Here is a 15131-nt window from a genome sequence, read left to right on the forward strand (position 1 = left end):
CTTCATTCCCTGTTGAGTCTACAGAGCACGTGGAAAATACTGGAACTAGCTAGAAAAGTCTACTCAAACAAATCCTGAATGCCCCCAGGATTTCTTTTTCAAGAGCAAATCTGGCTCATAGTGGAAAACCGTAGGAAAATGGACAGCTAGTAGAAGCAAAGAGCTAATAAAAAGTTCAAAAATTACTAACTTTTAGGTGGCTAACATATCTGATGATATACAAGAGATTATTAAACCTACCCAAGTACCAAGGACTTAGATCTGTAATCCCAGCTACTCAAAAGGCTGAGCTCCAGAGGATCAGAGTTCAAAGCCAGCCCTAGCAGGTGATTCAGTGAGAACCCATGTCCAAAATAACCAGCAAAAACACAGGGCTGGGGAGAGAGGGTGGTAGCGTCATTTACATTTAGCCAACACATTTCATTTCCTGTATTTCATCTCTTCTATCAACAAATCTTCTCCACTCTGTGCCAGGCACTGGATCCAGAAGTCATGCAAAGAGACGTGTTCTTTTGTTCTTATGAAATAAACAGATGACTCTGAAAGAAAATTATCCTTTAAAGAGGGCTTGGAGGTTTAAAAGATTAAAAAGTTGGGTATGGTGGGGCATGCCTGTAATGCTAGCACTCAGGAGGCTGAGGCAAGAGAATTTTGCATTGGAGACCAATGGGATATATAGTGAAATCCTGTCTCAAAAAAAAGTCAGAGTATGGCCAGGTGCTGGTAGTTCATGCCTATAATCCCTGCTACTCAAGAGGCTAAGATCTGAGGATCACAGAGTTTGAGGTTAGCCTGAACAGAAAACTCTGTAAGACTTTTCAGCAATAAGTGGAGCAAGTAGTAGCAAGGCAGCCTTGAGCATGGCTCCTGGAACTCAAGCCCTAATGCTGGCACAAAAAGAGAAGAGGAAGAGGAGTCAGGGTAGGTCTTTTCCCAGAGTCTAGCTCTGGAGGAAAGCAAGGCTGTAGTATTCACAAGGAAAGGAAAGAAGAGGTGTGGTGGAGAGGGCACCCATTGGGGCTTTTACATTCTCCTGGAATTGACTGCTGGGAGATCAGTCAATTCCTAGAAAGGATGGAGAGCTGAAATCTGACGGCAGCCTGGCCTTCCTCTGTTGAGCAAGAACCACTTGAATGTACCAGGGCTACAGGGTCCTCCCAAACATCAGATGAGACTGCGTGCACGGGATCAAAAGCTATCATTACATCGCACTAGCTGCCTGTCTCACCTGGAGAAATCTATTATCCCCAAAGATTAAAGTCCCATGGGGCTGTGTGTCAGTGGCCAGAAAAAGAAGAAAAGAAAAGGAAGAGAGTCTGGGAAGAAGGCATGAGATCCAGAGGCCACAGAATAAACAGAAAGCCTGGCTTACCCCCCTACCCCCCTCCCTCTCCTGATCACCCAGGCTTCTAGAGTTTTTTCAGGCTAGTGCATCCTTAAAAGCCCAGGCACACAGACTCATCCCCAAGCAAGACCACCAAACCCAGGAGGCAGTGGGGACACACTCCTTGAGATCAAGACAGACCACATCTTCTTCAGCTCCACAAGTAGACTGTTCACCTATCTTTGTGAAACTCTACGGACCACCTCCTCACATCCAAGATTTCTGCACCCTACGCTTTCTGCTGCTTATCATTACAAGGTGGCGTCCGGACTGAACACAGAACTTAAAGCCTAGCTAGGTCACTGAGCTTCTCTACTCCCTTGCTTATACTCCATTATAACCCTTTGATTTTAATATCTGAGATAGAATAGGGCACAGTAATCTGCTAATTCTAGCCAACTAATCCTACCGCTGGTAATCCTGGCTACTCCAGAGGCTGAGAGCTAGGGATCCTGTTTTGAAGCCAGCCCAGGCAGGAAGAGCCATGAGACTCTTATCCAATTAATCAGCAAAAAGCCAGAAGTGGAGCTGTGGCTCAAGTGGTAGAGGACTAGCTTAAGGAGAAAAAGCTAAGCAAGAGCACAAGACCTTGAGTTCAAAAGCCAGTGCCAGCAAAAAAAAAAAAAAAAAGGAGGAGGAAGAGGAAGAAGAAGAAGAAGAGAAGGAGGAGCTGCAGGAATAGGAGGAGGAGGAGCAGCAGCAGCTGCTGCTGCAGCAACACTATTACTAGCAAGTTATTGTTAGGCAATAACTTTCTCCTAAGCCTTAAGACTTCCTTGCTAGGCTGAGGAGCCCTTCCTCTCCTTCCTGGAGGAGGCGTTCTGCTGTGATCTCAGTGAGAGTGGGAGGCAAAGCCAATACAAACGACGATGCTCTTCACCCCTCCTGTGCCCTAACATCTGTCACTTCAGAATGGGATTTCTTGCCCTTCTTGCCCTCACTGGACAGAGATCCACCTACCACCTATCTCTGACAGAAGCCAGCGTCAGTCCACCTGCCTTCCAACACCTTAGCAAGGATTAAAAACCCCACTTCAAAATTAAGGTGGGATTCTAATTGCACAAAAGTCCTTTGTCCAATGTTTTTCTTGGGGAGGGGGGAGCGGTTCCCTAAAATAAACATTTCAAAGAAAGCAATAGTGAAGAAAAAAAACTCAGACTTCTCTGGCCATCTCAAGATGTTCCCCAGAGCACAGCCCTCAGGCAGGGCAACTCTGAAAGGTTCCAAGAGCCACCATCAGCACGGGCTCAGAGCCACAGCAGGATGTCAAGGCCACAGGACATTTGCCCCTCTGCCCCACACAGCCTCTCCTCCAGCTCCTTCCTCTACTGCTATGCTTCCTTTCATCTTTGTAGCGGAAGGGTTAAAGGGCAAACCACAGGCAGAGGGAGAGCTCAGCAAGCGCAGGCCTGTTGGAGGTACAATGGCAGTCTTCCCAAACCACTGGAAGGCCGGGAGCGCCTGGGCCTCTGCTTCAAGTCCGAAAACTCAAAAGATCAGTGTTCTAGTCTGATGAGTCTCACACACGGGGCTTTTAGAAATCGAATCTTCCAGACAGATCTTGTATCTCCCCTTTTAAAAACCCCATGTGTTTAATTGCAGCTGTAAGAAACTCACCAAGATCTACTTCTCCTGATTTATTCATGCAACAAATAGTTACCAAGTGCTTGCTCTATGCCACCACTATTCTAGATATAGGATTCAACAAGACATAAAACATAGAAATACCCACACTTAGGAAGTATATATTCTAGTCCAGGACAGCTTTTTAACCAGGTACGTAATCATGTATTAGAGAGACAGAGGCTTATATGTCAGCCTTGGGTTTGTGGAAGGAAGGTAGGCGTGTGTGTGTGTGTGTGTGTGTGTGTGTGTGTGTGTATATGTGTGTGTGTGTGTGTGTTGAGAGACAGAGGCTTGAGAGACAGAGGCTTATATGTCAGCCTTGGGTTTGTGGAAGGAAGGTAGGTAGGGTGTGTGTGTGTGTGTGTGTGTGTGTGTGTGTGTGTGTGTGTGTGTGTGTGTGTGTGTGTGTGTGTGTGTGTGTGTGTGTGTGTGTGTGTGTGTGTGTGTGTGTGTGTGTGTGTGTGTGTGTGTGTGTGTGTGTGTGTGTGTGTGTGTGTGTGTGTGTGTGTGTGTGTGTGTGTGTGTGTTGCTAACCTTAGGCAAACAAAAGCTCAGGGACAGCACCCAGGTCCTGCATTCAAGCCCCAGGACTAGCACAAAAAGGAAAAATAAGCCAAAAAGAAAAAAGAAAAAAAACCACCTGAAAGCTATTGAAGCAGGGAAATCAAAGCAACCAAATGTAGAATGAGAAAAAGAGGGAAAAAGAAAGGAGAAATTGCAACTCAGGTTGTAATTAGCATAATCTACCGATGGTATTTAGAAGTGGGGAAACTGAAAGGCAATTAAGATGAAAAGAAGCCTACTCTGATGGGACTGTGACACCTGAGCTAGTACACTGTCTGCCTCTGCAGAGAAACCTTCACCAGCAGGAGTTACCTTACCAGTTGCCCAACCTTTAGAACCATGAGCTGAGTAAACCTTTATTCTCTGTAAGTCACCTAGCATCAAGTACTTTGCTACAGCAACAGAAAAAAAAAGGGATAAGAAAAAAGGATCGATCATTAATAGAAGATGGTAAAGAGATCAGGAACTTAAGAGAGGAAGCTGAGACATTTTTAAAAAAAGAAACAAACACATATAGACCAAAAAAGAGCAATGAATGCAGCAATTCATCAGGGAGAGGGCAGAGAAGATGCTGGCTAAGGATTCTGACTCTCTCTGGTAGGGTGGTGGGTGGGATCTCATCCATTCATCCTGAAACTAGCAGCGGGCTCTCAGGAAGGCTAGCTGCTCTGCCGAAAATCAAGGACAATCCAATCACTCATGCATCATCCAACCAGGCCTCTTGTTACCATACTACCCCTAGGTTCTTCTCCTTACTATCTGGACTTCAATCCAAAGCATGATAAAGGTATACCCCTCCCCAAGGAAAAAAAAACTCACAAAAACAAAACAGCCAGCAACGACCAGATATGCTGATATGCGCTCCTAACCCAGCAGCCCTCAAATAGGAAGTACCACAGCAGTGAACCTAGACCCTTACTGTCAGCAGATGCTGTCTAACCTCTACTATCCTGGTGCTCGCTGATAAACAAAACAATCCTAAAAGGCTTCTTCATTTCCAACATGGAGCACAGGGTGGAGGGGGGAAAATTCTGAACACCAACAGAAAAACTAGCAGATTGCTTTAAAAATGCATCTCCATCTCCAGTTCTTTCTCCTTTACCCTTTGCAGAAAAAAAAAAAAAAGGGCAACCCCATTCCCAAGGGATCATTTTTTCTTGGCTTAATTTCACTAGTTTTTGTGATACATAATTAGAAACAGACTGCTTTTTCCTGGCTTTTAGAGAACAGGATCTTTGGGGCTGTGAGAGTTGCCAACTACAGAATCCTAACCTTAGGAGGAAAAAAAAAAATCTTTTGCAAACCCCTTACCTACTTGAAATGTATATTAATTCCAGAGGAAATATTTAAATCCCTTATTACTGTTAGCTCCTCCCTCCGCTAGCTTCCATTTAAACTAAGTGGCAGCCTGCTTTGCACGTGCGCACACCTGTGTCCCATTCAAGTATTACCCCAAGTCCTGCCTACCCAGCAAAGTACCTACATGGAATACTTTCTCGAGAACTGTTCAAGAATTTAGTAGAACAGATTCTAAAGGAAATTTATTTGGCCCCCACACAGGGCAGAATTAAAAGCTCGAATAATGAAATAAAAATGCCACAGAAGCAGAAACAGAGAAGAAACATGAACGTAAGGAGTGGTCACGTTCCCCTGGCTGAGTGACAAGTGTAGCTGCGTGGCTAAGAAGAGCATGGAGTCAAGACAAAGCAGGTATACGGGATGTCCTCACAAAACCAGTTGTTAGCCTATGTGCTTTTCCTATGATAGCTGATAAATAGGTGGCCAGCAGCAACCTCCCTAAAGTCACAAAAACAAGGCTGAGTGCTGGTGGCACTGAAATTCTAGCTACTCAAGAGGATGAGATTTGAGACTCTTACCACCAATGAGCCAACCATCCAAAGGCTAAAGTACAAGAGTGGCTCAAGTGGTAAAGTACAAGCCTTGAGTACAAAAGCTCAGGGACAGTGCCCAGGCCCAAGCCCTAGGACAGGCACAAGGAAGGAGAGGGAGAGGAGAGGGAGAGAAGGGAGAAGAGGAAGAGGAGGAGGAAGAAGAGGAAGAGGAGGGGGAGGAGGGAGTAAAGAGGAGAGAGGGGAAGGAAGAGAGAAGCAAGAGGAGAAGAAGGAGAGGGGAGAGGATAGAGAGTAGATCTCAGAGAGGCTTTGGCAGAAGAGAGTAAACACTTAGCTGAGAAACAGCTCCTACACACCAGGAAGATGTAACTCTGCAAGGATTCAACGTGTATGCTATGAGTCAACAGTGTTTTCCCTCTAAGTTGAACTGCATCTGCCAGCCAACTGCACCGGGTCTAATAGCACAGAATGAGACCCTCAGAAGTGTTTTGTGTTGAGGTTTTCTGGCTGGACAGATAAAAGCCAACCAGGAACGAGACAAGCCCTGACCAACAGAGTGAGAAGCACCCAAGAGCACTTGAGGGAGTGCATGAATGCGGATGGGGTCACATGCCTGCAATCTCACTAGCTCACCTCAGACGACCTTCCAAAAGAGGAGAAAGGCGGGCGGGGGAGGGAAGGGGGAAAGCCCAATTCTGCTCCAACAGTTATCTATCATACACGGAGATAACTAGGAAGTGAAATTTCATAAAGAGCCACCCATGCATCTTTGCCTCCAAAAACCAACATCCCGCTATCAAAACACATAAATCACTACAAATGCTAACAAAGCCTAGTCCCCAGTGGGAAAGGAATATTCATCCCATTTCCATTGTTAAGAAAACAATAAAGAAGGAATCCAAAGTTCTGTCAGCCCCTCCTCAGGGCCTTTGGTATTCTGACCCTCTACCCCACCCCCTGGTCCCCACCTCCTCACACCTGTGAATCCCAGAGCTCCACCTCCAACACCAGGCCACCCACAGAAGAGTTCAAGGGCCCCAATCTGTAAAGATGATTGGCTAAAGAATCCCGCCCCCCCCCCCCAGGAACTAATCCACTTAAAAGTGTTTTCACAAATGGCCCATCTGCCATTTCATACCACCTCTGACTTTCGGGCATGGATCCATGAATTACTTATGCACTGGGAAGGACAGGAAAGCAGGTGTTTTTGTGGCTGTAGATGTTTGGGGCTTGGGGACTGTGGTTTGCTCTTGTTTTCTGTTACAAACAGCATCCAAAGAACCTCTTCCATGCAGATCCAGGGCAAGAGGTTGGGAGAATATGATGCTCCTGCATTGCCTTTCCCCAGAGTGGAGTTACAGCTAAGAGTTTAGATGTCACTGTAAATGACCATCCAGGAAACAGAGTGGTATCTGATTCTAAAAGATGAACTTGACCAGTTTCAGACTGGAGGCACCTATCAACATCATCGAATTATGAGCATAATACTCCCTTCCCAGACAGAAACGAGAAGCAGCAGATATAGGATGATAGCCAACGATAGGATTGTGGGGAATCTTACTACAGATTTTCCTCTTTAAATATGTTTTGGAGGGCAGGGAAGGTGGCTCAGTGGTAGAGTGCTTGCCTCACATGCATGAGGCCCTCAGTTCGATTCCTCAGCACCACATAAACAGAAAAAGCTGGAAGTGGCACTGTAGTTCAAGTGGTAGAGTGCTAGCGAAAGAAGCTCAGGGACAGGTGCCCACTCCCTGATTTCTGAGTTCAAGTCCCAGGACTGGCAAAAAATAAAAATAAAAATTTTAAAAAATGTGTTTTGTAATCCCATCTAAATAGTTGTCAGCCTGTGAAGCCTCCATCTCAGGCCTGAAAAAACTGAAGAATAAAAAAAAAACAAAAGTAGAGCAAGGTCCAAATGACAGTGGTGGCCTTAGGCAGAATTCATATTACTATTGCATCAAATACACATACACATACAACAAAAATTGCACATTTGGCTGAGAAAGTAAGAGATCAAAATCACTTGCCTCTAAGGTAAGGAGGGAGAATGGTTGGAAATCTGTGCTAATTCTTACAGGCTTTGCAAGCAGAGAAGAATTAAGCTTGTGTCAATTAACAAGCAAATGTGCTATTTCAAAAGACAGAAAACAAGAAATCTAGACATGGACAGAACCCAGGATGAGGATGCAGCTCTCTTTTGTATAGCCTTTCCAAGTGGTGTTTATTCATTTCAACTTGACTAAAAACTGAACAAATTAGCAACAGCTTGCATTTTATGAAATACTACAAAGAAACACTGCTATCATTCCAAGAGTGGAATTAAGGCCATAGATCTTAGTACACTTAATTCTCTTCCAGTGACACAGATGTCTTAATGACTCAATGTTATTTGTGATACAATTCTCTGTGTGTGCATGTGCTGGTCCTGGGGCTAGAACTCAGGGCCTGGATGCTGTTAACTGGAGGTGAAAAGACTTTCACAGACCTTTGTTCCTGGAAACTTTAATCCTCAGATCTCAAGTCTCCTGAGTGGCAAGGATTACAGGCATAAACCACCAGCACCCAGCTAAGCCTAGCTTTTTATTGAGCCTAGCTCCACTCTTCAGTTCAGTGTCCATATCCCTAATGTCATTGCAAGCTTACTATTAAGTTTTTAAAACCTTATGTTTACCCCAACTCAAATAATATTTTCAAAAAGAAAAGTTGCTAACATTTTTTAATGTAAAAATAATTTAAGAAGTTTGTAAACATAAAGAAATTCCTCCAGTGGACTGGTTGAAATTGTGTTATTAAAATTTAATTTTAGGGCTAGGAAGGTGGCTCAGTGGTAGAGTGCTTGTCTTGCATGCATGAGGCCCTGGGTTCAATTCCTCAGCACCACATAAGAAAAAAGAAAAAAGCCGGAAGTGGCGCTGTGGCTCAAGTGGTAGAGCACTAGCCTTGAGCTGAAGAGCTGAGGGACAGCGCCCAGGCCCAGAGTTCAGGCCCCACGACTGGACCCAAAAAAAAAAAAATTAATTTTAAAAAAAAGCAGTGTTAGCTGGGCACCAGTGGCTCACACCTGTAATCCTAGCTACTCAGGAGGCTGAGATCTGAGGATGGCGGTTCAAAGCCAGCCCAGGCAGTATAGTCCATGAAACTCTTATCTCCAATAAACCACCAGAAAACCGGAAGTGGAGCTGTAGCTCAAGTGGTAGAGCGGTAGCCTTGAGCTGAAGAGCTGAGAGACAGCGCTCAGGCCCAGAGTTCAAGCCCCCAACCAAAAAAAAAAAAAAAAAAAAGCACTGTTAGCCAGGCGTCAGTGGCTCACACCTGTCATCCTAACTACTCAGGAGGCTGAGATCTGAGGATTGCGGTTTAAAGCCAGCCCAGTCAGGAAAGTCTATGAGATTCTTAGCTCCAATTAACCACCAGAAAACCAGAAATGGCACTGTGACTTAAGTAGTAGAGTGCTCAGCCTTGAGCTGAAAGCTCAGGGACAGCGCCCAGGCCCAGAGAATTCAAGCCCCACTACCAAAAATAAATACAAAATAAAGTTTTCTATTAGCTAATAATTCTGACCATTAATTTTTTTTATTCCATAGCATAAAAAGACAAAGAAAAACCATTTGAAAATGACTGACCAAGAATGAATAATTTAAAATCAACACAGCTCAATCATCCAGGAAGAATATTCAATCATCCAGGAAGAATATTCTATAAATGACCCTATGACCCATCAAGGTCATCTTTAATTAGCTCAAATTAAGCCTAGTTCTTCAATGCAAGCGCAAATCTCAAATTCTAACTGGAGGTTTTAAACAAAATCTGAACCTTTCAGCAGTTAGGATCCTAGGAAACTGGTGACTTAATGAGGAAAGAAATCAGTAGTGATGCCAAAGGATATTTTTTCTTTCCCTGGAGTTAGGAGACTAAGAGACACTACACAGCCAAATTTGCATGTAAAAGGGAACGATTAATTCCTTTGAGTCTTAAATAGAATGAGACAACAGCTTCAGAAAACTAATTTAACCGGTCCTTAAAGGCTGGAGGTGAACTCCCTAGGCAAGCTTACACCTTTGTAGCTCCCAGCACTTGGAGAACCAAGTGAGGACGCTAATTTGACAAACTCTAAAACCAGATTAGGCATGGTAGTGAGAGGTTAAACACTTGTAAATTAAAACTAAATGAGCTCCTACATAAAAGTGACTCCTGTTTAAGTAAAATGCTGCAATACAGAAAGAAGTGGCTACACAGGACAGTTATTTTAAAATAATACTACATGATACATAAGTAAAGAAACTGGCCCACCAAACTATAAAGATTAGAAAAACTTTTTCCAGGAAGTGATGTTGTGGCTCAAGTGGTAGAACACTCACCTTGAGCTGAAGAGCTCAGGGACAGTGCCCAGGCCCAAAGTTCAAGACCCATGACGGACACAAAAAACAAAAAAAAAACACCTTTTTCCAAAATCTTTTTGACTGACTTCTCCATGTTTATGAATTCTTCCATGTTGATAATGTTTTATAGATAGGTGTGCCTGTCCATGCACACATCACAGATGCCGGCACTGATATCAGATAAAAGTCAAACTATTACTATGCAAATTAATTCTATCAATAATCAAAAATGCTCCAAAATCCTACACTTCAGCACCAAACAGACACAAATGGAAAATTCTATGCCTGTCCTCATGAGACAATGGGAGCCAGGACTCAGGGGCACCAAAAAATACTGCATGCAAGTACTTTTACATTATAACGTATATGTGAAATACAAACTTGGTGTTTAGCCTTGGGTTACCTCCCCGTGCTAGTTTATTAGGTATGTGCATATATTCCAGAGTCCGAAGAAATTAGAACACTTCTTGATACTTAGCATTTCTGTTAGTGATAGTCGACCTGTTACTAAAACACACATCTCTGAAGAATGCATAGTAAGTGAATTGTAGTTTAAGTTAATAATCTTTTATAATCTTACACTTAGAAAAGCCAAGCTCAAGTGGTAGAGCACTTGTGTAGATGGTAAGGTCCTGGGTTCAACAAGAAGGAGGGAGGAAGGGAAGGAGGTAGGGACCTGAAAAATTACTCAAACTATAAAAGAAATAGTTTACTTACATGACTTTTAAGGAAAATAAATGGTGGGGGGAGGGGGAACTCAGGACATTATATATCTACGCCATCATTCTCCTGCTGAACTACATCCCCAGTCCTGTAATGTGTATTTCAATATCTGTCCGGTCCACCATACAGACCCTTCGATATACAGACCCTTCCCTCAAGGTCATCTTTAATTAGTTGAAATTAAACCCAGTTCTTCAATGCAAACTCAGAAAGCAACTTGGTTATTCTGCTAGATAAAGCCACATTTTCCACTTTCAACATGTAAGTTTCACTACCAACAGGTTTAGGTGCCCGCTAGACATCAAGAGTATGCTGTGCGCCCCCTGTTGGCTGATCATGGAAACCTAACAATGACTCTCCAGGGATTTTGCCTTTGAAGTGCTGGGGAGTTCAAAAAGCAATTTGGTGGTGATCTTCACATTGGAAAACATGAGCTGAATCCACAGTGGAGCTAAGCTGCTAGGCAATGGTCAGGTTCTATCACAACAGGAAAAATTAAAATTGACAAACAACAAAGAGATTAAATGGGGGAGGGGGGAGGGAGAAACACTGAAGCCTTGAACCGCTAAACAATGCAGAATGAAAGCCAAAGGCAGAGAACATCAAGAAACAGAGCCACATCCTTTAACTGACACAATGGCACAAAATCAATTCCATTTTAATAGCCCTTAAGGGGGTAAGAATTATTTCCCTGCCTCCTGTGCCAACCTCAAGCTGTTTCCTAAGGAAGCCAAGGAACTGTGGTCAACAATGCCTGGTGAATTCATAAAAGAAATTAAGAATAAAGACCCATAGGAACACAAGGCAGAGTTCTATTTATACTTCTTTGGAGCCCGAGGGAGCTGTCTTTGGGCTCTCATCCGTACACGGATAATCACCTAAGTTAATCAGATGCAAAGGCTATGTTAGCTCCTGTCTGTTAGTCCTAGCTACTCCGGAGACTGAGATTTAAGAGTTGAGGTTCAAAACCAACCCAGACCACTAAGTCTGAGACTCTTTATCTCCAATTATCCAGCGAAAAACTGCAAGTGGAAATGTGGATCAAATTGTAGAGGGTCAGCCTTGAGAGGGGGGGGAAAAAGGCAAGCAACAGTGGTAGACCCTGAGTTCAAGCCCCAGATCCAGAACAAACAAACAAACAACAACAAAAAGCATTAGGATTCTATGGAAGGGGTGAAGGATCTCTATGGACTGATGCACAGGAACAAACCAGAAACAAATCTGACCCCCCCAAAGCCCACCACCACCACCCCTCCAGTGACCAGGGACATTCGGAGGTCAAGGCTAAGAAAGCTGTTCATGGTCTTGGGCAGAGAAGACTCAACCTTGCCCTCGAGGGGCAAAAGAAGTCTGCAAGACTCTTGGGTGCAATTACTCAGCAAACAGCTGGAAGTGGAGGTGTGGCTCAAGTGGTAGAGTGCCAGGCTTGAGAGACAAGAAAGAGTACAAAGCCTGGAGTACCAGTACCAAGCCCCAGTACCAGCCCAACAACAACAACGAAGTATACTGGACATATTTATGAAATGATCAGAGGAAACCCCCCCTGTACTATTAACGTATGGTAACAAAAAAAAATGTAAAAATTTTAAAAAGGAAAAAAGCAATCGGCGAAGACGCCAGGTGCCTGGACACAGCAAGGCGCGCTGGTGGCTGTCGTCGTCATCATCGTCATCATCATCATCATCATCATCATCATCATCATCATCATCAGTCAGCAGAAACATGTGCGTTCTGACTCCAAAGTACCCGATTTCAGGAAGATTAAAAGATCATCCGAGCGCTGGAGCTGCGCAAACACGGTATCCCAGCCCCCGGATTCCCCCGGGGCCCCCCCCCGGATTCCCCCGGGGCCCCCTGGGGCTCCCCGCGGCCCCCGGCCCGAGTGGGTCGCGCTCACACCCGCGCGGGGCGGCTCTGCCTTCGTCCCGGCCACACACACCTTCCATCACCGGGTCCTCGCCGCGGCCTCGAGGGGCCGGGACACGACGCCCCCCGGCTTTCCCAGCTCAGCGAAATGGGGCGATTTTCTCCCCGCAGCTCTTTTTATTTGCTTTTTTCGGTGCGGTCCCCCAAGCCTCCTCCGGCGCGGCGGCCCCACGCGCGGGTTCCGGGACGCGGGGGGGGGGGAACGACGTCCGCAGACCCCGGCTTCCAAATCCCCCAGAACCGAGGGAACACGCGGGGATTCTTCCAACCTCTCCCCACGCACCCCGGGGGGCGTGGCCGAGCCCACCCCCCGCGCCCCGGGGCTGCAGCCCCGCAAAGCGCCCCGAAGGCGCGCACGGCTCGGGGCGTACGAGTCCCGGAACCGCGCTCCCCCCACCCCCGCACCGCACCGCACGCGCTTCCCACCGACGGCGCCCCGCGTCCCGGGGGGAAGCGCCTGGGGCGCCCCGCGGGGAAGAGCGAACGTGGAGAATTCCCGATCGCTGGTGCCGCGGCCCCCAGCGGAGACCCCGCCGGACCCCGCCGCCCTCCGCGGCCCCGGGGGTTCCCCACCCCGCGTCACCCCGCAGAAGCCGCCGCCCCGCACGGGTCCCGCTCCCTCGTACCTCGGAGGCGGCAGCGGGTCCCGGGCCGATCACCCGCGGCGGTCCCCGCCCAGCCCCGGGCTCCGGCGGCGGCGCGGCCCGAGCGCAGAGCTACGCCATCCGGCCCCGCTGGGGTCGCCCGCCTCCGGCACGGAGCTCAGGACGGCGCGGAGGGAGCGGCGTAGCGCGCGGAGCCGCAGGCCTGGCCGCCCTCGCTCCCCGGGAAGAGGAGAGTGCGGCTCGCGGTCCCCGGAGCCCTCGGTGTCCCCGGCCGGGCCGCCCCGGGCGCTCGCCGCCCCTCGCTCCACGCGCGGGCGGGGCCGGGCCGGGCGCGCAGCAATCAGCGCGCGGGGGCGGGGCGCCCTCCGCCGGCCGTGCCGGGCCCTGGGGCCGCGGGCTCCTCCCCCGCGCCCGCCCTCCGCCTCCCCCCCCCTCCCCGCCGGGCCCGGAGCCCAGCTCCACCCCGGGGTCTTCCCTCCAACCACCAGAGAGGCCTAAATAAACGAATACAAATGTCAGTATTACCAGGCCAGGTCTGGTCCCTGAACTGTGACCTGTGCCCTGTGACCTGTGCCAGTGGATGCATTCCTCAGATCAACACCTTGATACACCTGTTCACACTGTGTATTTAAATAACTGGAAAGTCTCCCAGGGGCAAAATGACTGATCTCAGAAGGCCTCACGTCCTGACTCTGCCAGTGAACAAATGGCTTAGTCTCTTCAGCTTCTGTCTTGTGTAAAATGACGGATTTGGCCTAGGGGAGTTCTTCCTGAACGACTACTCTGCTCCTTCGTCGATGGAGAATGGAATTGGAGAGCTGTCTGAAATGACTACTTTGCTGAAGCTGGTAGTTCATGCCTGTAATCCTAGCTGCTCTGGAGGCTGAGATCTGAGGACCGAGGTTCAATGCCAGCCAGGGCAGGAAAACACTTATCTCCAATTAACCAGCAAAAAGCCAGAAGTAGAAGTGTGGCTCAAAAGCTAAGGGACCACACTCAGGTCCTGAGTTCAAGCCCCAGTACCAGCACACACACAACACAGAGAACTACTACTATTACTACTACTGTTACTACTGTTACTTGTATCATTATTTGGAAAGCCATTATTTTCATCTTTCTCTTGTACCTATACATAGAAAATCCACCTGACTGGGAACTTATTCACAAAGGTTAAATGTCGCTAATCAACTGAATATTGCAAAACCTTCAATGAACCACTGATGCCACCATTTATTTAGCACCAACTATGTGAGGGCAAAAGGAACAAAATCCAGGTAGTAGAATTAACCTAAGCCTTTGTATAGACTATGTTTAAGGCCTTAAGACTGGGCTCAGATTACATTGGATTCATGCCTCAAGTTATCAAGTTTTAGTTTCAAGTGTAGACATGAATACTTGAACTGGGTGTGAATATTTAATCCCACATTTAAATCCTCAGTCATGTTAAGGCTTTCTAAATAAAATGGTTCTCTCCATGCCATTTTACTGAGAGAGACAGACAGACAGACAGACAGACCGACCAAGGTGGGGAGGGGGGATTAATAACCACTACCATCTAGTAAATGATTCATCTATGCCAAGCAGGATACCAAATGTAGGCCCTATGTATGAACAGGCCTTATAACTTGCCAAGACATTATAGCTAATGAAGTGAAAAGGCTAGGATTTAAACATTCACTTACCTTGAGCTTATGTCATGAGTATTTAATTTGTTTCACTAGAAGATGAGGAAAAGAAGCAAGAAATGTTGTTAGCATTTACAAAACTGACAGTGTCTAAAGAGATGCCTCTTTAGATCCACCCCCCACCCCCCCCACCCCACCATGACCTTGGAACTTGAGATTGTCCTGCCTTAGCCTCCCATGTGCTGGAATTACAGGCGTCCACCACCATATCTGGCTCCCTGCTTTTAATTAATGGAAAAATTAGGCCCTTTCTATGGGATGGCTTATCTCCTTTCATTGGTTTCATCTGGAACTAGGTTCCAGGTTACAGTGTTTGTTACTAGCTTCCCTTTGGTCTGAGGCACTACCTTGATCGTTTGTTCTAGTAAATCCTTTTTCTTAAGCAG

General features: G+C 46.7%; 1 protein-coding gene across 2 annotated transcripts in view; it reads right to left on the bottom strand.

The window, feature by feature from the left end:
- The window catches only part of Tgfbr3 (transforming growth factor beta receptor 3), a 173025-nt gene extending 159719 nt beyond the window's left edge, over positions 1-13306 (bottom strand). The window contains exon 1 of one of the 2 annotated variants that reach the window (XM_070007635.1): positions 13082-13306. The gene's annotated coding sequence lies outside the window, so the exon portion shown is untranslated. The remainder of the gene's footprint in view (positions 1-13081) is intronic. The other variant, XM_070007636.1, reaches the window with a different exon arrangement.
- Between the last annotated feature and the right edge of the window lie 1825 nt (positions 13307-15131).

This window comes from Dipodomys merriami, unplaced genomic scaffold (assembly GCF_024711535.1).
Source record: "Dipodomys merriami isolate MVZ:Mamm:240054 unplaced genomic scaffold, mDipMer1.0.p SCAF_7, whole genome shotgun sequence".
Lineage (NCBI taxonomy): Eukaryota > Metazoa > Chordata > Mammalia > Rodentia > Heteromyidae > Dipodomys > Dipodomys merriami.